The sequence below is a fragment of the Tupaia chinensis genome, unplaced genomic scaffold, assembly GCF_000334495.1.
Source record: "Tupaia chinensis unplaced genomic scaffold, TupChi_1.0 Scaffold000313_1, whole genome shotgun sequence".
NCBI classification, from domain to species: Eukaryota; Metazoa; Chordata; class Mammalia; order Scandentia; family Tupaiidae; genus Tupaia; species Tupaia belangeri.
This window is the reverse complement of record NW_006159806.1, coordinates 3,663,610-3,685,273: the sequence shown is the minus strand read 5'-3', so window position 1 is coordinate 3,685,273 and position 21,664 is coordinate 3,663,610.

The window sequence follows — 21,664 nt, the reverse complement described above, 5'->3', positions numbered from 1 at the left end:
TCACAACATAGCAGTCCCCCTGCTGTGTGGGGAATTCTCTAACTGACTGTTGTTCAAGAAAGTCTTGGTGGTGGAAATAATCTGCCTCTGGAGGATCCGTCAGGGAAAGAAAAACAGAAAAACAATGTCGTAAATGCTCTTGATAATATATAAAGGGAACATTATGGTTGCAGTCACTTGTCTTAGTTTGGGGCATTGTAGTTTAATAGTAAAGACAGAAAGCTCTGGATTCTGTTATCAGAATTTGAATTCCTACCCTACCATTTACCAGCCATGGGACCTGGGACAAAGTTACACAGCTTCTCTGTGTGTTCGTTTTAATAGCTATTAGATAAAAATAATTATGCCTACTTCATAGATATTTGTGGGGAGGATTAAGAAAATCAACACATACGACATACTTAAAAGTAATTTCTGGTAAATAGTAGATACCTAGTACATAGTGTCACAATTACCATCACTTTGCTGTTGCTGAGCTTCTGACAGGTCCTTACAAATTATAAGCCCACTAAGGAGAGAACTGAAGAGAAAACGATTATTGCAGTTTTTTTTTTTTCTCCATGTTAAGGAAAAGAAATATGCTCACTTCCTTGTACAGCTGGATAATAGTTATGCTGACAAACAAAAAAAAAGTGTATTTAAGATTGCATTACTAAATGTAGATATTACACATCTCTTCTGAAGTTTTATTAGAAATGTAAAATTTTACTATTTGCCTATTGCTGTTGAGTATTAATTTAATAAACTGTTGGCCACAGGTAAAATATGTCCCATGTTCATGACATGAAATAACTGATTATTTTGCAGTTGATTCATGGATATAAAGTCATTGTATCATCTCACTACACATAAGGTCTTGGGTAAGATGAACATGTAAGAATTGGTTAAGTTGAGGGGTTAGACAGTGGCAGAGCACAATAAAATGCAACACTCTGAGAGGCAATCCCTCCAGGGAAAGTACGCTATTCGAGTAGGGAACTGAGTATACCAAGTACATGCATACTCATGATCTGGGGCTGGCTGAGGCTGAGGTGAATCACCATGTCAGTATTCTGTTGAGAGTGCTCTCTTTCTCTCTCACATGCATGTTCATGAAGGAAGTGAATAATTAAAAAAAATTAAGATTAAGATATGTCAACAACAAAATAGTGGTAATTATGAAAATAAATTATGAAACTATACTAAATTTTGTTTTTCTGCTTTTATAAGGAGATACGTTTCTATTATCAGAATTTTATTTAACCTGGAAATTTATCCTTGGGTCTTTGAAAGACTTAAGATAGTTAACAATTTTACTTGGTTAAATTAGGGAGATTCTGGGGCCAACAGGTGGCATGGTGGTTAAGGCTTTGGACACTCCCACATAGCTGACCATGGGTCGAGTTCCTGACCTGGTGGCTTGCTTTCTCACTTTCCCTATCTCTCTCACTCTCTGTCTCTCTCTGGTCAAAATGAAATAAATGGATGAATAAATAATATTAAATATTTTTTTAAAAATTAGGGAGATTCTAATAATAAATTGGGAATACTTTATTACACTGAAGCTATATTTGAAAATGTATTGGGTGTTTGTCTTACTATATTTCTATATTTGAATGTCTGATATGTGACTTGAACTAGCACAGTAGGGAGAGATGTTTCTTAGCTTGTTGTCCACCTTTCAACTACATGGTCACACTGAAAGTTATACTACTAAAATTTATACCTATTTAGCATTGCAAATATGTAACAAGTAAGGAGAAAAATTGAGGTTTTCACATTTCTTATCCTGTTGTTACACAATACACACCTTCAAATTTATCAGATGGCATTTACTACTTCTCCATTGTTGTCCTAGATTACACATAAACCACCAGTATAGGCTATTGATAGTTGCCATTGGAGGGTGTTACTTGTATGTAGTGGGCAGGAAGACAAATATTCAGGAATGTACAATGTTGTACAACAAAAACATTGTTCTGTCTACAACTGTAATTTTTATTCTTGTAAATTACCCAGACTTTGGTATTTCTGTTAGTCATGCAATAATGAACTAAGACAATTTGAAGCCTTGTGATTATTATTTAAAGACATGTTCGTTTCTCCAGCCTTAGCAAATGCTCTTCTTTATGTGATAATTTCCCCTGGCTCCTTCACTTCCTTTAATGCCGTACTCTGGGAACCTGCTGAATGGTACTGACTTTCTATATCGATATTCCTTAGAGTATTTTATGTCTTTATCTTTGAGTCCTACTTTCTGAATAATTTTCTTGGCTTTTTCTCTTAACCTTTTTAAAAATGTTTGTGTGAGCAAACTTTCTCTATATAATGTTGAGTAATAAATAACTCCAAAATCATAGTGATTCCCCAACACAGTGGTTTATTTTTGGCCAATGTTACATGCCAACCATAACTCTATTTCATATGACTTCTTCTCTTTGGGATCCAGGATGAAAATATAATCAGTTTTCTTGTAGGAAGAACAACGTAGAAAGAAAATGGAGGATTAGGGCAACATTTCATAAAACGTCTAAAGTATGGCATATGTCAGTTCTACTGGTATTTTATTGTTTAGAACCATGCACAAAGCAAGGCCAAGCCCTTACTTGATGGAAAGAAGGACAGACAGAATGTGCAGAATGCCCAGTAAAGAATTATAGCAAATATTTTGAGTCTATAATAAGGTAAGCATGTATCTTTGCCCTTCTTTCCTTCCTTCTGATGTCTTCTTTTCTTATTATCATATTTTCTTATCTGATGGAAATATTTAAAAATCTTTTAAGAACTCCTAGTATACTTTTGTCTTTGTTCTGATGTCCTTCTTTTCAATAAATTATTTATTTTTATTCCTGGGGCAATTTTTCTGTTGTTTATTTCCCATTTATACTTTTGCTGTTGGTTTTCCTCATTTTCCTGATGATGCCTAATCATACTTATGAAAGATTTGTTTAATTAAATGATTAGGAACTGATTTCCTATATAATTACCAGATTCATATTTTTAATTATTTTTGAGTTTTAGATATGTAGCAAAATTGAGTGGAAAGTGTGGAAATTTGCCATGTAAACCCTCCTTACTACATGCATATTCTTTCTCCAAATCAACATCCCACCACCAATTGATAAGCCTCCGTTAATACAAACATATTATAATTATCTAAGTTTATACTAGGGTTCCATCCTGGAGTATATTCTTTGAGTTTGGACAAATGTACGACAAAATGTTTTATGTAACTCTATAATATATAATCAATATTATAGTATCAGACAGACTGACCAAAAAATTATATTTGCTTCACCTCACCTATTTATCCCATCCTAACCCCGCAATCACTAACAGTTGTTGATATTTTTATCGTCTTCATAGCTTTGACTTCTATAACATGTCATACAGTTGGATTATATAGTATACGGCTGGCCATTTCTAGATTAATTTTGAATGGTGAGCTTTTTCTCTGTATGTGTGTGACACATATCTATTAACGTGAGCAAAAGACAAGAAATCAGAAAGAATGGACTTTCAGCCCCAAATATCTAGCTTGAATGGGACATTACCCCTGACTCTACTTCCTAGACTGGCACTAGAATCTTACAATTTTGCACTTTATATTTTGATTTGTAACTAACTGAAATATATTTTCATATATGACATAAATTAGGAATGTAATTCAGTTCTACAAATCCATGGTAAATCTATGTGTGTGTGTGTATATATATATATATATTAGTTTTAATATGATACTTTACTACATTTTTCTGTATATCTATCCTAGTACTAATATCACAGAATTTTATTTAGCATTGCTGTTAACATATTTTGATGTCTGATAAGTAAGAATGTTTTATTTTTTATTTGATTTACTACTTTGTAGACTCTTTTCTTTCGAAGACATATGCCTCTTATTAGTCTTGTAACTTTATTAATTGGAAACTGAAGTGATTGTTTTATTACTTTTGCTTATTAATCCTTGTTTTATTTTCCAGATGAGTAGTTACTCCTCTAGTTTGAGAAGTTTACTTTAAATGCCTTTGAAGTATTTGGAATTGTTTAAAAATGTAAAAGAAACCAGTTAATATAGTAAATATTTCAATGCATTGATCTGACATAGTGTTTTGTTATTCTGCAGTCTGATCCCTCAGTCACTGACTATGTAACTAGTCATAAGTATGGTTTATTATTAGGTCATTTACAGATTTTTATTCTACTGGTAATCTTCCTGTTTTTATTTATTTATATTACACATTTTATATTAATATGATGAATAAATACTATTTATTCATTTGTACTAATGTGTAAGTTACAAATTACATTTTTTCTTCTTTCCAGTATTTACAAGTTCTATTTTTCTCCTACTCTACCTATTGAAAAGTACTTACAAAACAATGTAGAATTTTAGTAGTGACTGCAAACAAAGTGACTCATCTTTTTCTAAAGTATTTGGCATATTTCTCTGTGGTAATAATGTTTGCGATACTTGTTTTTAGTTTCCAGTAGAAAAGTGAGAATTTTCTCATAACTTCTGTCATTTTTTAAAAAATTACTGTTTGGTCATAAAATTAAAAAAAAAAAAACCTTAGACAAAAGGGAAGATTTGATTGTTCCATAAGAATTGGCATTCTTATTATTTGAACTCATTAGAATCTCTCACAAAAGAGGATGCATTTAATATCAGATATTGCTAAGAAATTTAGTTTAATATTTTATTAAGCAGCATGTAATATGCAAGGCTATGTTACACATAATTTAGTAATTCTAATTAAAATGAACAATTTTAAGTTAGAAATATTACAACTTATTTTGCAGCAACATCAAAATCAATTATGTTTTATTGTTACAAAACTAAATATTTGTGTAATTTATTGGGAAGGAAAAGGTACTCTTAGCAGAGTTGTTTGATCACATCCTGCACAGACCAAGGAAAGTTCTTCAGGATTGACCCTTTGCCAGCTACTTGAAAATAGCCCCAGGCTCCTTGTAATAATATCTCTGAAAAAAGTGTCATTGGAGAGTAAGAAGGTAAGTTGTGCAACTTTGCTTACAATGACACTGTTCTTCCCTCTCCCATCAGGAGCAAAGCTCTGTCCTCTTCCATTAGGAGCAAAAGGGGGACAGAGGCCAGGGAGTCTGAGCTGATCATCAAAGCTTCCCACCCAGCCTAAATTGTGAGAGGACGGCTGCCCTGACCTTCAAGATTCTGCCTGGCTCCTGAAGACCCAGAGTAAGAAGCTGAACCCCAGCTGCATTGGGACCAGAGAGGTTTGAGTATACAGGAAATAAACACCTAAAGCCATTGAGGCTCTGCAGGAATTCTCTTTCCACATCCCTACACCAAAAGAAAAAGGAGATTACCCTATGAAAATCCAAATTCCAAACTCTCACTGTGGATACCACAATCCTACCCACAGGACAAAAGGGAAATTAGCGTAGGGTTAACTCATGCTATAAGGAAGTGCATGAGCACTACAGAAACCTACTCCAAAGAAGTAGCAAGAAGCAAGTACATCACAAGATGACTAAAAGTCACAGCAAAGTCCCAAGAAATAGAAGAAAATCAGGAAATACCTTCCCCACAAATGAACACAATAATTCCTCACCAACAATGGATAAAACACAATAAAATACAAAAGTGTCAGAAAAAGAATTTAGCATATATATTGTAACTAAATTCAATAAGATGCAGCAAAACCAGACAACCAATTCCAGGAGGTGAGAAAATCTTTCCATGACTTAAAGAAGAAACTCCATAAAGAGATAGACACCCTGAAAAAGAATCAAACAGAATTTCTGGAGATAAAGAATATAATGCAGTGTATGAAAACCTATCTCAAAAGTATTAAGAGCAGATTAGACCATACAGAAGAAATCATCTCTGACCTTGAAGACATAACTTCCAGTTTAGTCCAAGAAACTGAAAAGAATGGAACCAATCACTGAAAGTGAGGACAACATACAGAAAATCTTGGACACCCTTAAACAGACAAATATCCACATAATGGGTATTCCAAAAAGTGAAGAAGTGCAAAAATGCATAGAAAATCTTTGATGATGTATTAGTGGAAAACTTTTCAAATTTAGAGAGGTATATAGACATCCAAATCCAAAGAACATCAAATAGATTTAACATAAGAAGATCCTCTCTGAGCATATCATAGACAAATTAGCAAAAACAAAGAAAATTTAATATTCTAAAAATGGCAAGAAAGAAACACCAGCTTACTTACAAAGGCTACCCAATAGATATACTTCAGATCTCTCAACTTAAACAATGCAGGTAAGGAAAGAATGGGAAGAGGAAGACATAATTAAAACTCTGAAAGAAAAACAATTACATTCAATACTATATCTGGCAAGATTACCCTTCTAAAAGGAAGGAGAAATAACATTGAATGTTAATGGACTAAATTCCTCAACTAGAATACACAGATTGGCTCAATGGATTAAAAAAACAGGAACCCTCTATATGTTACATAAATACCTAATTAACTAACATTTTAAAAATTTTTATCCATTCTAATATATGAAGTAAATTAATTTATATTTTCCTGATTAGTAATAAGATTATGTTGCTATTTCATATTTGCTGTTGCCTATTTGGATTTTTTTCCTTTGTGAAATGTCTGTTTTAATCCCTTTATCCATTCCTTCTTTGAATTACCTGTCTTTTTTTTTTTTTTTTCAGGATGTTCATAGAACATGGTCAGAGAACAATGGTATAATTTCAGTTCTTTCAAGTCTGTGGGACTTGTTCTATGTCTCACAATATGGTGAAGTATAACAAGTATGAGCGCTCTTGGAAAGAAGTCATATTCTGCAGTTATTAGATTCAGTGTTCTGTGTATCTTCATTACGTCTGTTCTTCTAATTGTGTTCTTTACATTTTAAACATTGTTACTGAATTTTTCCCTAGCAATATGAGAGAGAGAAATCAAAATAGCTCACTAAGGTTGTTGATTTCCTCGTTCTGGTTATATAAATTTTTATTGTGTAGAGCTCAAGGCTATAATATTAGGAATGTGCAAATTTAGAGTTGATTTATTTCTTTTGTAAACTGAATCTTTTAAAAAATATTTAAAAGTATTCTTCTATATTTCTATTATCCTTAACCTCCACTTTAATTGATATTTTTGTAATCACCTGAGCTTTCATTTGGCTAATGTTTGTATGGTGTATTTTTTTCTGTCAGTCTTTTGGAGCCTTTGTGTTACAATGCTTGTCTTATAAAAATCATGTAGATTTTTTGAAAAATTCTTTCTAATAATGAATTTTTAGCTGTTAATTGAAACATTCAATCCATTTATATTTACTGTAATTGCCAATATATTTATTGTTTTAAGTTAGTTATCTTACTGTGTAGTTTTGTTTTTCCTATTTTTCTTTCTCTGTTTCTTTTTCTGTTTTCCTTTCACACAAATTTGAAAATTTTTTTATTGATTATATTAGGTTAAAATTTTTTATTTGACTTATATTTAACATCAATTTACTATGTTTTTATAATTTTCCCAGACAATGCAAGAATCTTAGAACTTTTAAAATCAATCCCCAACCTATATGCTATTGTATTTTAATCATATATTGAGGTTAATTACACAAGAAATTGTTTATTCACTCAATATTCATTAGATATATGTACATTTTTTTTTTACCAGAAATAAATAAATTAAATAATTTTTAAAAAAGATTGTGGTATAATCCTCCTCACCCCCCGCCCCCAGAAAAAATAGTGCATTTGTATGCTACCGGCCTTGGATTGTGTTGTCACAGTCTGAACAAAAACAGTTTTCCTAGCAATGTGATTTGTAGTGATACCTGTTTTTTTCCTGTGGGCAAGAGGCCTGGGGTCTGTGTAGCTGAGGTCAGTCACGTAAATACAACATACATAGGTGACTCACCATTGATAAAACTCTGGGCAGCAAGGCTGAGATGAGCTGCTCAGGTTGGCAAGATTTGTATGTGTGGTCACACAATTGTGTCCCTGTGTGACTTCATTGCAAGGCAACGTCTGGGTGCTTGTGCCTCCCTTTTCCTGGGCTTCATACCATGCATCTTTTCTCTTGCTAATTTTAATAGATAGCTTTTCACTGTAAATAAGCTGTAACCATGAGTATCACAGTTCGTATATGTCCTATGAATTCTTCCATTGATTCATGGAGTCTGGGAGGTGGATTTATGGACACAATTATATATGAATGTTGTGCACTTTCAACATCATTTATAGTATGTTTGTGCATTTAGTTCAAACTGTAGCAGTGAAAAATATTGCCATGGTAAAGCAGTGGTTCAAGAGACTCCATATAACCTAAAACCTTTTGTTACTTCAACTATAGTTGTGAAAAATCTGCTAAGAGTTTACCTGGACAAGAAAGAAAAATTAAGCACATAGGGTAATTTTAATTTCTTAGCTTAACTTTCTGACTAATAATATAGTCTAAATATAGCATGAAAAATTTTAAAGGGAACCATTGAATTTTTACAATAAATGACAAATTTATTTTCTAAAGAACCTACTGATTATCTACTAAGATTTTCCACAACCTGTTGTAATATCTTGAATTATAAATTAGTGATACTTTTCAATAATATTAAACCAATTTTTAAATATAAACTCATAGAGAGAAAATCTCATTGAAACAAAAAATAGATTTCCATTTCCTGGCATAAAACTCTTACAACCATGATTAAAAAGGCAGGTAACATTTCAAAAACTTCTGAATTATTTTACTTCTTTTTGAGCTTATGCTGGAATTTGCCCTTCTATCTATGTACTATAAAAATGTTATTTGATTCAAACATGAAATTGCATTGCTTCTCATTGCCACTATCATGCTTCAGTTAAAATGTGTCTCAAACTTGTAATGTCTTTTTAAAATTTTTATCTTGCAGCTATCTCTGGCATTAATTTAGAATGATGTGTGATTTGTGCACAGCAGTTTTGACATTCAAATAGATCATTTCTTTGCTCAAAGGAGCTTCTCAGTTTCCAACATAAAATTATATCTCTCTTAGTGTCATGGAAAGTTTTATTTTATAAAGCTCTATGAGAAATTAAAACCCAAGAAGTTGTAGTAAGGAAGTCTGAAAATTAAGATAGACATATATAGGTTGTATTTTCTTTGGGAAGAAACAGATACAGACACAGTTATGCTTTCACATTTTTTAACATAGCTAACTTGCTGTTTCACTAATAATGATCAATTTTAGAAAATAAAATATAAACTAGTTTGCAGCATATTTAAAATTAATATCTAAAAGGGAAAACTACACTAAACATTTTATTAAAAATGTAAGATAATTCAAGTGTACAGAGATGGGTATATCTAAGTGAAAAGTAATGACAAACTGAAATGAAATATGAAATTTAATTTGGAGTGAATATTTTGCTTAAATGTTGACAAAATCAAATTTTGCCATTTATTAATTGTATTCAAGTTATGTGATATTATCATAAAGATCTTGCAAGATACAAAGCTGTGGTAATCAAAACAACATGGGACTGGCACAAAAACAGACATAAACCTCATATAGCCAACTGCTTTTTGACAAAGGATACCAGTCAATCCAGTGGGAAAAGGAAAACCTCTTTAACAAATGGTGCTCAAAAAACTGGGTATCTACCCTAAGGACAAGAGAATGCTTAGTTGAAAAAGTGCTTGCACTATGTTTATTGCCACATTATTCACAGTTAAGACATGGAACCAACCCAAATGTCCACAAACAGAAGAATGGATTGAAAAAGTGTGGCACATATACTCAATGGAATACTGCTGAAGTATAAAAAACAAGACTCTGACTTTTGGTAGAAAGTGAATGAATATGGAAGATTTATTACTGAGTAAAGCAAGCCCAGCTATGAAAGAGAGACATTGTATGTCTCCACTCAATTTATACTGACTGTCGGCAGTCTGGCTGGAATTGAAAGATTAGAGGATATAGAAACATGAAAAATGATTATAGATACCTGATACAGTGTGAGAAGAGGGTGGGAGTAGGAGAAGAGTGTGAGATAAGACATTAAGGAGAAAAATAGAGAGGCAAGACATTTATGGGAAACCACAATGAATTATCATCTACTGATGATAACGTGTATTGTATCTCCAACTGGACTGGTGTGAAATGCATTATGCTGGAAAACTCACTTTACAAGATAAGTGATATATTGTGATTGAATGTATAAAATTAATGAAAACAAAATAAAATATAGCAAAAAATAAAAATAAATACAAAAAAATCTTGCAAGAATCCAGATGTTTTTCATCTTAAAGTGGCTGTGCTAGATTTTTTTTTTTTTTTTGAGATCCTCCTACATACCAGTTGGTATTCATTTCCTAGTGCATGTTCTCCCCTTGTTGGTTCTGGACTAGGCAACTGGGACATTTGTTAGGCACTGTATAAAGACACTTGATAAGCATACATACATTGAGATGTGATATGTTTTGAAATTTTCTCTTTTGATACCCAGACACTATGCCAAGACACACAAGATAACTACATGAACATGTTTCATGGGTGAGTGGAGGGGAGAGAGATTCTAGTCTTCCATCTCAAAAGCTTTTCTTATGATCAAGAATTATTTCTGTCTTCAATCTTTGTTACCAAAATATAGTGTAATCTATATATGAATAAATGCATACGTTGCTCAATTCATTGAACACATCCATAGGGAGTAAATAGTTTGCTACTATATTTTTAAAGATTATATTTATTAGGAAACAGAGAAGAAAGAGAAATATTTTGTTATCTTTTATTTTAGAATAAAAGAAATAAAAACTGACTGAAGAATATTTGTCCTTATACCCTGAAGCTTGTGCAGACCCCAGAATAATTTTCTCAATTTCTATTACAGTTACCTTGTACAACTGTACTCCAACCATGACCAAGAATAGAAAAGTCTGGAATATGATGATTAGCAGACTAGAATAATAACTGAGTATTTTGCCAGTTTGATTGCTCAGAAGCAGCTAAAACGAGTAGAATCCAGGGAAGTGGTTGAGACGCACTAGAACATAGTATTGAAAGTTTTTAAGGTATTTTAAGCTGACAAGAGTGAAGAGAACAAATCATGAAATCAAATAGGTATATAATGATAAGTATAGACAAAAGAGAATAAGAAAAAATAAGAATAATGATGCAAATGAACTAATTCTAGAATAGAGATTTTTACACTCTAGCTTCCTATTTGTTCTGTCATTACAAATCAATGACTTCAAATTCATACCTATGTGTAATCAGCAAATAAGATAGAAAGCGAAAATCAGGGTCCTGATACTAGGCTCCAATTCAGATGGTGGCAAAGGAGCTAGAATAAAAAGCTGCATGGCCTAGGGCACTAGCCTGCTCTGTTTTCTCCAAATCCCTAACAGCTTTAGGGATTGAATTTAAGGTTACTGAGCTAACCAATATACAGGAGGAACACTGATAATCAGGGCTTTGTCCCTTAAGGCCTGTAGTAAGGAGTTAGAAACAGCCCTCAAAACATTGATCTCCAATCAACTGCACCCTCAACTTTGGGGAAAGGAGTGTGTTACAAGGAAAATGACTGAGTCTATTTCTTTTTTTCTTTTCTTTTCTTTTCTTTTCTTTTCTTTTCTTTTCTTTTCTTTTCTTTTCTTTTTTTCTTTTCTTTTCTTTTCTTTTCTTTTCTTTTCTTTTCTTTTCTTTTCTTTTCTTTTCTTTTCTTTTCTTTTCTTTTCTTTAAGAATCATTTAACTTTATTTTATTTCTTTTCTTTTCTTTTCTTTTCTTTTCTTTAAGAATCATTTAACTTTATTTATTTACTTATTTACTTTAATTTGACCAGAGAGGGACAGAGTGAGAGAGAAGGAGACAAAGAGGGAAAGAAAGCCAGCTGCCAGGTCTGGAACTCAAACCGTAATTGTCCATGTGGAAGTCCAGTGCCCTCAACCACCACGCCACCTACCGGCCCTGACTGAGTCTATTTCTAAGAGTAAATGATCTAAAGTAACTTGCTATTCCATTTGCGGTGAAGAGTCTTGCTCGATAAACTCTCTTTAGTCATTTCTCTGTATCTTTCTTTTGTATATAGGTCAAAAAAACTTGTGAAAAGAAAAAGATTAGGAAAATATTGTAGAATACCAGCATTCCAAAAATGAAAGGAACAGTAAAGTAGAAAGTCAGTAAGTTTGAGGATAAATAGGTTTTGAAGCAAAATAGCGAATTAAGGTAGACATAGATTAAAAATATGATATAGTACTAGTTATTGTCCCTGGTTTTTCCTTGATAGTCCTGGGAAAAATCATTCCTACAATTCCCAAGATGTGATTCTCAGGAAATGAGGAAAGTATTTAATTAAAAATATTAATATAGGTCAAAAAGGGGACTGGAGAAAATTAGAAAATAATTTATAATCACATGGAGTTAATTTCAAATTAGAGTTTGAGCCACAAAATACCATTTTTTCCTTCAATCCCATTGTTCATTTCTTATTATCAGTACTTACTTTTCTGTTTCATTTTGGAATTCAAGTTATTTTTCTTTACAAGAATATTGTTCCAAATACTTAAAGTTTTTTTTTTTTTTTTTTTTTTTTTTTTGTTCCCAGAGGGAAAGTAGGTTGGTGAGGACAAGTTTCCTTATCAAGCGAGACAGAATGTAAGGCGGAAGAATAATACCACAACATACACTAAAATTTTCACTTTTAAGTGCATTTTAAGGTATATAATTTATGTTCGTTTTAATGCAGTATAGAAGGAGATATTTTTCCTTGAACAGAGACTAGTTTGCTATTGTTTGAGAACAAGAAATATTAATAGAAGATCAGAAAACCCTCTAAAGTTCCTGTTTTTTTTGTGTGTTTTAGTTAAAAGAGGCTCAATTATTTGACCATTCTTTTCATTATGTGTCACTTATCACACTCCACCTAATTTCCAAGAAAAAAATTTTACTTCACTTAAAATGTGAAATGTCTTTTACATATTATAGTTTAACTTTGAAACATACAATTCTGTTTGAGGGAGTACCATTTTCACCGTCAATCATCCCATCTGAAAATTGAAGAACATGATTTGACTTCTCTATCTCTTGTAACTCTTCTCCTACCAGATGGCTACCTACTCTTTTTGTCAGTTCTCTTAAAAATCTTAGGAAATTGATTACTACATGAATATATAAAGAGGTTGTTGCAAATCAGAGACTTACATTCAGACTGATAAGTTTTATTTTGTCAGGCGTATTGGATTATTTTTAAAATCATTTGTAAGTGCTATTAGGAGGATATGCTAAGTGCCTATGTTACCAATTTATATCTCAGGAATGTTGTTCTTAACTTCTCTTTCTTCCTTTACTTGATATCCTCCCATTAATCCTTTCAATCCCATCTCTAAATTTATTTCCTCAGAAAACCTTTCCCTGACCTTTCAGTCTTGATGAATTTCCTTTGTCTTCATATTTCTCATGGAAATATCTACCTTTCCTTCTGAGATTTTTCTCAGCTATGTAAGTATATTTTAATTAGAGTATTTTTGGAAAACCATTCTCCATTCCACTAACCTGTATACTGCATGAGATTGAAAAACTCACCTTGACTATCTGCCTTAGGCAGAAAGTACTAGTGTTTATGCACTAGTAAATATATATTTGTTAGATGAATAGATGAATGAAGAATTCTGCTTTATGACACAAAGTATTCGTGATCACAGTTAAGTGGGTCAGGTGTAGCACACAACCAGGAGGAAGACAAAGAGCTGATCTGAGTCAGTGCTTCAGTGTTTTCTGTCCTAGGCATTAGGAGCTTTGGGCAGTGAGTCCCGGGCTGGAGTTGAACTTGTGAAAGCATGCTGGTTCCACACTTGGATTCCTAAGGCCTATAGTGCTCAGGCATAAGAAACTACTCTGCAGGGAAAAAAGAAAGAGACAAAGGAAGGAAGGAAGAGAGGGAGGGAGGGAGAAAAGAAAGATAGGGAGAAGTTAGAAAAAAAAGCAACAAGCCTATAAAGAGAAGCTGAGATGCAAATTGTGTGGTTATTGAGAGAGGATAGAGAACCTCTAATTCCTGTTTTCTTTTATTCCCAGCTCCAGCCCTCTTAAATTATAATTGCTGTATCTGTGTTCTGTAAAATTCTCTTATTTGCACAGGTCATGAACTCCCCATAAATAAATCTGTTTGAATATCTAAACATACCTTGACCACATCCATTCTTACTCCCGTTTTAAATTAAAAAAAAAAAAGACCATGTAAAATAAAACAAATGAGTAAGTACAAACAAAACATGTCTACTAAAATAATAATAAAGGCCTTACACCATAAATCTGGTGACTAAACACATCCAGGGGTAATATGTTTATAACACAAAACCATAGCACAGTGCATTTGAGCATGATTCACATTTGAGTATGATTCAGCAGAAGAATAGAACATTTTTTAAAACTTCGTTTATAAAAGAAAAATTGTGATTTTCAATGAGCTCTGTATTTCAGCATGGTTTACAACTATACCATAAATTTATTTAAACTCTATGAGATGTATTCAACATTTCTTTAAAAATCTGTATTTTCTGTGAAATATAATTTTGATTTTGATGCTAATCATATTCAACTGTTTATCTCTTATCAAATGTACCCCAAGTACCCTTCTATTGACATCTCCTACTGAGCACAAAATATGCTAACATAGTCATTAGTGTTTCTAATTTAAATCCATTAAGAAGGGGAAATAATATTGAAGATGCTACCAATTTGCAAAATAACCTAATTTATATGCATTTTCTACTCTATTTCTCAACTATAGCTATGTTGGCAGAGCAATAAAATCAATTGAAACAGTTCTCTCAGAACATCCTGAGACCATTTAAAGTAGAAAGACACTGGTGATTCAACTATTTTCTGGTGCTAAAAGAGGAAATATTGACAGTTTACCATAATATTAATACATAAAAGAAGCACATATACACACATTCTTGGGCTTTTTAAAATCACCAGAATTATTTGGCTTATAAAACTTTCCATTAGTGCCATATTTATTTGCTTCGTGTCCACTTTAGTGATTTCATTGTATAGATTATATTGTTTCTTCATCAAAATATTTTTGGAAATATGTAGTTGTCAAGGATTTTAAAGATTTTTTCAATTTTCACTCATGTGGATAATAGGTAGACAAAAACTGTACAGAAGAAAAATTTTGTAGAGAAAAGAAAAAGGGGAAAAGTTTAGATTTTTGGAAACATGAATCAAAATACAAAGTATGACCTATAATATATGTTGATGTTTCTACATTATCACCTTATACCAGGGGATAGAGTTCCTGGCCCCAAAGGGAAGCAGCATGTTTGAAAATCTTATTGCAAACTGAGGTTGCCTTTCTGATTTTACCCTTAAAAATATTGTACCAAATGACCTTGAAGAAAATTGCTTATGTTCTCCAGTTTTATTTTCTAGGGAAACAATATTTGTTATTGAGACTACATTGTTTTAAAAATTGCCTGTAAATAGATGAATGCACTTGGCATTTCGTTTTGTTATTTATGACACTTGCTTAATTTATGATATGTGGAGAATTCTTTCTATTTTCCAAATGAAGATGTATTATGATGTTTGCATGGTATTTGAATGAGACAAAGGAAACTTTACTTTAGATTTTTGTTTAATATATGATTTATTCTCCTTCCAAAGTATACTCAAACTCGTATTAGGGATATCAGGCAGATAGTTAGGGCATCGAGAACCAGGTACATTATTTTGTGTGCCTGTTGCAAAAATATAATGCACTTAGAAAATAAAATGCCTCTTATGCTGGCATAATCCTTCTTGAGTGTTTATGAAACAAGCAGTTGACACCTAAGTCAATTTTAAAAGTAGGTCAAGTATATCAAAAAGTTTCATTAGTAAGCAAGTTGATATTTGATATGCTGGAAAAATTAACAGCATAAAAAAAGATAGTATTTGTCTTATTCTTATCCTATTCTATTTAATTAAGACACAGTATGTAGCTATTTTGACTTGGGTTAGAATTGACCATGTAAGAAGTTTTGGGAAGAGCAAAGGAAGTAGAAACACTTAGGAAGCCATTAAAGAGATGATATTAGAAAAGTTTGTACATTTCATTTGGTATAGCAAGATGCTCTTCTCACACAAATGCCCTGGTTTTCCTTTTACGCCTATCAAAAGTCTGACTACTTTATAAGACCATTTCAAATCTCTTTTTCATAAACATATTTGAAAGTCTTGGTATTACCATAACAATGTTAATAGCTGGTATTATGTGTCAGGCCTTTTTATAAGCACATTCTAAATATTTATTTAGACACCATTTTACAAATACAGCTAAGAAGGCTTGCTCTGAGTTTCCAAACTAGAAACTGTTATAACTGGAGTTGGAATTTGGAGTTTCCAAAATCCCTGTTATTAGTGTTCATGATGCTTAGATTTTTTTTTTAAAGTCTTAGGATAGCTATTTAATATACATTTCTATTCTGTTTTACTTTGTGTTGCTATATATCTTTTCATAGGTGTAAAGTGGAGTCTCAGAACCTGTTGGGCAGTTGATCTCCTTCTGTTCATTCCCATAATGACTGCCAGGGTTTCTCAAGTGTGGGGCGGTTGCTATTTGGTGCTGGGTAATTCTTTGCTTGGGGTGTTGGTTCTGTTCCTGTCAAATGCTTAGCAGCATCTGGAGCAGGAATAGGCTCAGTGTTAGTGTTACTCTCCTCTTCCATCCAGACTTATGACATAATGTCTCCAGATTCTGCCAAATGTCCTGGAGAGCAAAAATCCCCCTAGCCAAGAACCACTGCTTTGTACAGAGATTCCTTGCCTGTTTAATACAGACAAATTTTCTTCACAAATTTTGCTGCTGGTATTATTTGATTGAGTTAAAATTTCAGAGAATTGTGCCTCCTACATTATTCATTTTTGTGGGAACCTTTGAACCACTTCAAGACATCTCTCAAGGGTCCTTGCATTTTCCTTCGGGGCCAACCATAAACCATTTCTTTAACATCTTTTTGTCATAGGGAATGTGCTTGTGGGACAGAGACAGACAGACAGACAGAGACAGAGAGAGGGAAAGTGAGCAATTACCCCCCACAGACACATACACCAACCCAGGGGGAATAGTCATGCTGCAATTCCTTCTCTTCCACTCTCCTTTTGGGATTTTGGGCACACATGCACACGGGGCTGGCGTGACTTTCAAACAGCTGGTTCGATACTTGAATAGCCATGAGGGAGTCCAATGCCTTAATCGCCGGGCTAGTTACTGGCCCCTCTTTAACATTTTTTAAAAGAACATGTTACTGTATCTTTCAACATCTCGCTTTCCCTTTTGTTAAGGCTATACTGATTGTCCATGATCTTTAAAAGTAATGAAACTGGAAATTGAAGCAATTGCTGGACAACTCTTCTTTTCTCATTGGATATTATAATTTTTTTTTGAGAGATTTTTGCTATAGGGTGTGTGCACTTGCCAGAAAGACAGAGAGACAGAGAGACAGAAAGCAAAAATCACCCCCCAGCGGGGATGGCCACACTGCAATCCCTTCTCCTCTGTTCTCTTCTCAGGATCTTGGGCATGCATGCACACGTGCCTGGCATGAGTTTAAGCCACCGGATCTTGGACTCGAACCATGGTCGACATGGGAGTCCAGTGACATAGTCATTACACTAACTGCTGATCCCAATTCTCGTCTTCTCTTGAACTGTTGATAGGTCATCTACCTACTATTTGAACTAAATCATAACCTTTTCCTTGACTTTCAGTTTTAAGCAAATTTTTCTTAACATTTTTTGATTTGATCTATTAAAACTAAGGCTTTTTTGAATTTAAAAATTCATTAAAAATACTTATTAATACCTATTTAATGACTGCAATAACCTATATAGCCTCAGAAAGGTGCTACTTTATAGTATGTTCACTTTACTCACTGAGGTTTATGACTAAAGTCAGACATACATTTATAAATAATGTATATATCAGCTGTATACTATTGAAAGTCTTTAAATTAATTAAGATCTTTAGTGAATAAAATGTGAAAAAAAAAGGCATGGAAAACAGCTGTAGATACCACAGTCAGTGTGGGGGAAAGATGGGAGTTGACAGAGGGAGAGAGGTAGGGAATCAAGGCAGAAAAAAGCAAAATATATAAAAAACAAGATATAGAAAATTATTCGTTGAAGAAAATATGCGTGGTAAAATCCTTGATTGAGCCAATATGCAATGTATACTGGGTGGAAAATCTCATTTTGTATACTGCATTGATGTACAGAGAATGACTGCAAAGAAAGACAGAAAGAAAGAAAGAAAGACAGAAAGGACAAAAATAAATATAGGTGCTGTAATATTTCATCTTTAGTTATATGGTCATATCCCTAAAATATTTACAATAACCCACTTAAACATTCATCACACATTTTTCTGCATTGGACTATCACATAAATGCTACCGGTAGATCACCATTTCCATTATTTTAAAGTTGTGAAAAATTATTATAATTAAAATTATATTATTTCAGAAGACATTAGACAAAAAAAGATTTCTCTCAGTTGCATGGGAACTCCACCCCTTTCCCAAATTTTACCTGCTCGGTGTGTTTGCATTTCTGGGCATGGACAGAGGATCAGGCTTGCAGTTGTACAAAGATAAGCCAGTGGAACTTTTGATGCTGCATTGGCTGGTGTGACAGCTTAGAACCTGGAGAGGCCCAAATGCAGGGTTGCCAATTTTCTCCCACTGTATTTTAGCTAAGTGCTGAAGCAGCTTGGGGTTGGGATGGAAACATGGACTGAAATTCCATAAAGCTGAACAGAGCTTGAATATCAGAGTCCTGACAGAGGAAGGGTATTCAGTAACGCCTGATGTTGGTACCCTTAAGATCCTTAACACCAGAGGGAAAAATGGTATCAAAGCAAGCTGCAACCCATCCTTGGTTATTCTTAATTTTTTTTTTCTCTTTTTAGAGAGATTTTTGATATAGGGCGTGTGTGCTTGTTGGAGAGACAGAGAGAGACAGAGAGACAGAAAGTGAGAAATCATCCTCCCAGAGGGAATGGCCATGCTGCAGTCCCTTCTCTTTCATTCCTCTTGGGACTTTGGGCACGTACACACATGCTCCCAGTGTGAGTTTGAAGCCACTTGGTCTGGGACCCAAATCATGGTTGGTCATGTGGGAGTCCAGCAACATAACCGTTATGCCATCTGCTAGTCCCCATTTTTAATTCTTGATTGCATAAAAGTCATCACTCTAACTACCTGTAAAAGAAAAAATATATGCTATCTCCTGGGAAAAACACTTCAAATTCAGCTTTTGCGTCGTCTTAGAAATAATGTCTGCCACAGAGGAAAACTTGGGAGATAGGTTAAAAAGCAGGAAAACTGCTGCCCAAGGAAAGAAAAGAGACTATGGAATCATATGTGTACAGAGTCATATGCTAAAATTAGTGGAAAAGGCTTTAGTATTACTACTGTAAATATGCTTAAAAATTGAGAAAAGATGAAATATATTGCATAAATAATAATTTTAGTAGGTAAATATTTATTAATAATGAAATATGTAAACTAAAACTGAAAAATTCAATATCTATAATTAAGGACTCATTGAATGTGTTCAGTTTTAGAAGCAAACAACAGAAGAAAGGATCAGTAGCTTAAAGAAAAATCAATAGAAGCTACTATTAAACAAACTCAGAGAAAATTTAGAAGAAAAAAATAACACAAAATAAAACAAAATAGTATAAGATAAATAAAGGGGATACTAAAATATTCCAACATGTACATTTGAGAAGGAAAAGAAAGAAAACCATAAGAAATTATGTTTTTAAAAGATTTGTGAACAGATTTGTAGAGCTAACAGAGATCAACTACACATTAAAGAATTTCATTAAATTCTAAGAAAAGTGTTGTATATAATTTTTAAAAAATAATTATTTATTTAATTTTATTTATTCATTCATTTAATTTGACCAGAGAGAGATACATACAGAGAGAGAGAGAGAGAAAGTGAGAAAGAAGGCCACCAGGTCCGGTATTTGAACTGCAGTCAGCCTTGTGGGAGTGTCCAGTGCCTTAACCACTGCGCCACCTGCCTGTCCCCATTGTACCTAATTTTTAAATATGTCAGAATAAATTGCTAAAAATAAAAAATAAAAATTTTAAAGTTGGAATAAAAGATAAATTATTTTAACAAGACACTATATAAATAATAAAGGGGTATCTTTGAATAGATGCTTAATGTCACCAGATGGAAGCAGAAAATTTGAAGCAAAAAACACTCAATATTATTATTTTTAATTTCCAGAGAGCATGTGAACTCACAAGAGAGAGAGAGAGAAGAGAGAAGGAAAATCACCCTTGATAGAGTGTGGTTATGTCATAATCTCTACTTCTCCATTCTGTCAAAATTTTGAGCAGGTGGGCACATACAACTGTGTTTTCCAAGCTGCCAGGGCCAGCATTTGAGTGTGGTCGGCTATGTGGGATTGAGCTCCCTTAACCAGCAGGCTATGGGGCCAGTCCTCAAAATTAAAATTAAGCAGGCTTCTATAAATAATGACAATAATTATCATAGGTACAATAGAAATAATACCTTATAAATATTTTCATCTAAAAATGCATCTCAAAATAATAATTAATAATACACTATTATTTTGGTGTGTAAAACAGATTTGTAGAGCTAACAGAGATCAACTACACATTAAAGAATTTCATTAAATTCTAAGAAAAGTGTTGTATCTAATTTTTAAAAAATAATTATTTATTTAATTTTATTTATTCATTCATTTAATTTGACCAGAGAGAGATACATACAGAGAGAGAGAGAGAAAGTGAGAAAGAAGGCCACCAGGTCCGGTATTTGAACTGCAGTCAGCCTTGTGGGAGTGTCCAGTGCCTTAACCACTGCGCCACCTGCCTGTCCCCATTGTACCTAATTTTTAAATATGTCAGAATAAATTGCTAAAAATAAAAAATAAAAATTTTAAAGTTGGAATAAAAGATAAATTATTTTAACAAGACACTATATAAATAATAAAGGGGTATCTTTGAATAGATGCTTAATGTCACCAGATGGAAGCAGAAAATTTGAAGCAAAAAACACTCAATATTATTATTTTTAATTTCCAGAGAGCATGTGAACTCACAAGAGAGAGAGAGAGAAGAGAGAAGGAAAATCACCCTTGATAGAGTGTGGTTATGTCATAATCTCTACTTCTCCATTCTGTCAAAATTTTGAGCAGGTGGGCACATACAACTGTGTTTTCCAAGCTGCCAGGGCCAGCATTTGAGTGTGGTCGGCTATGTGGGATTGAGCTCCCTTAACCAGCAGGCTATGGGGCCAGTCCTCAAAATTAAAATTAAGCAGGCTTCTATAAATAATGACAATAATTATCATAGGTACAATAGAAATAATACCTTATAAATATTTTCATCTAAAAATGCATCTCAAAATAATAATTAATAATACACTATTATTTTGGTGTGTAAATATATGAGTTTTCATACCTGGATAGATTTCTATAACCATGAACTCAAATACAGTGCAAAGCAATTTCTTACTAAGCTACCTTACGTATTTTAGAGTTTCTTACATACTCGAGAGTCAGTCTATTGGATATATAATTCAAAAGTATTTTTTTTTGGAGAGATTTTCACTGTAGGGCGCGTGCGCTCGCCAGACAGACAGAGAGAGACATAGAGACAGAAAGCGAGAAATCAGCCCCCAGGGGGGATGGTCACGCCGCAATC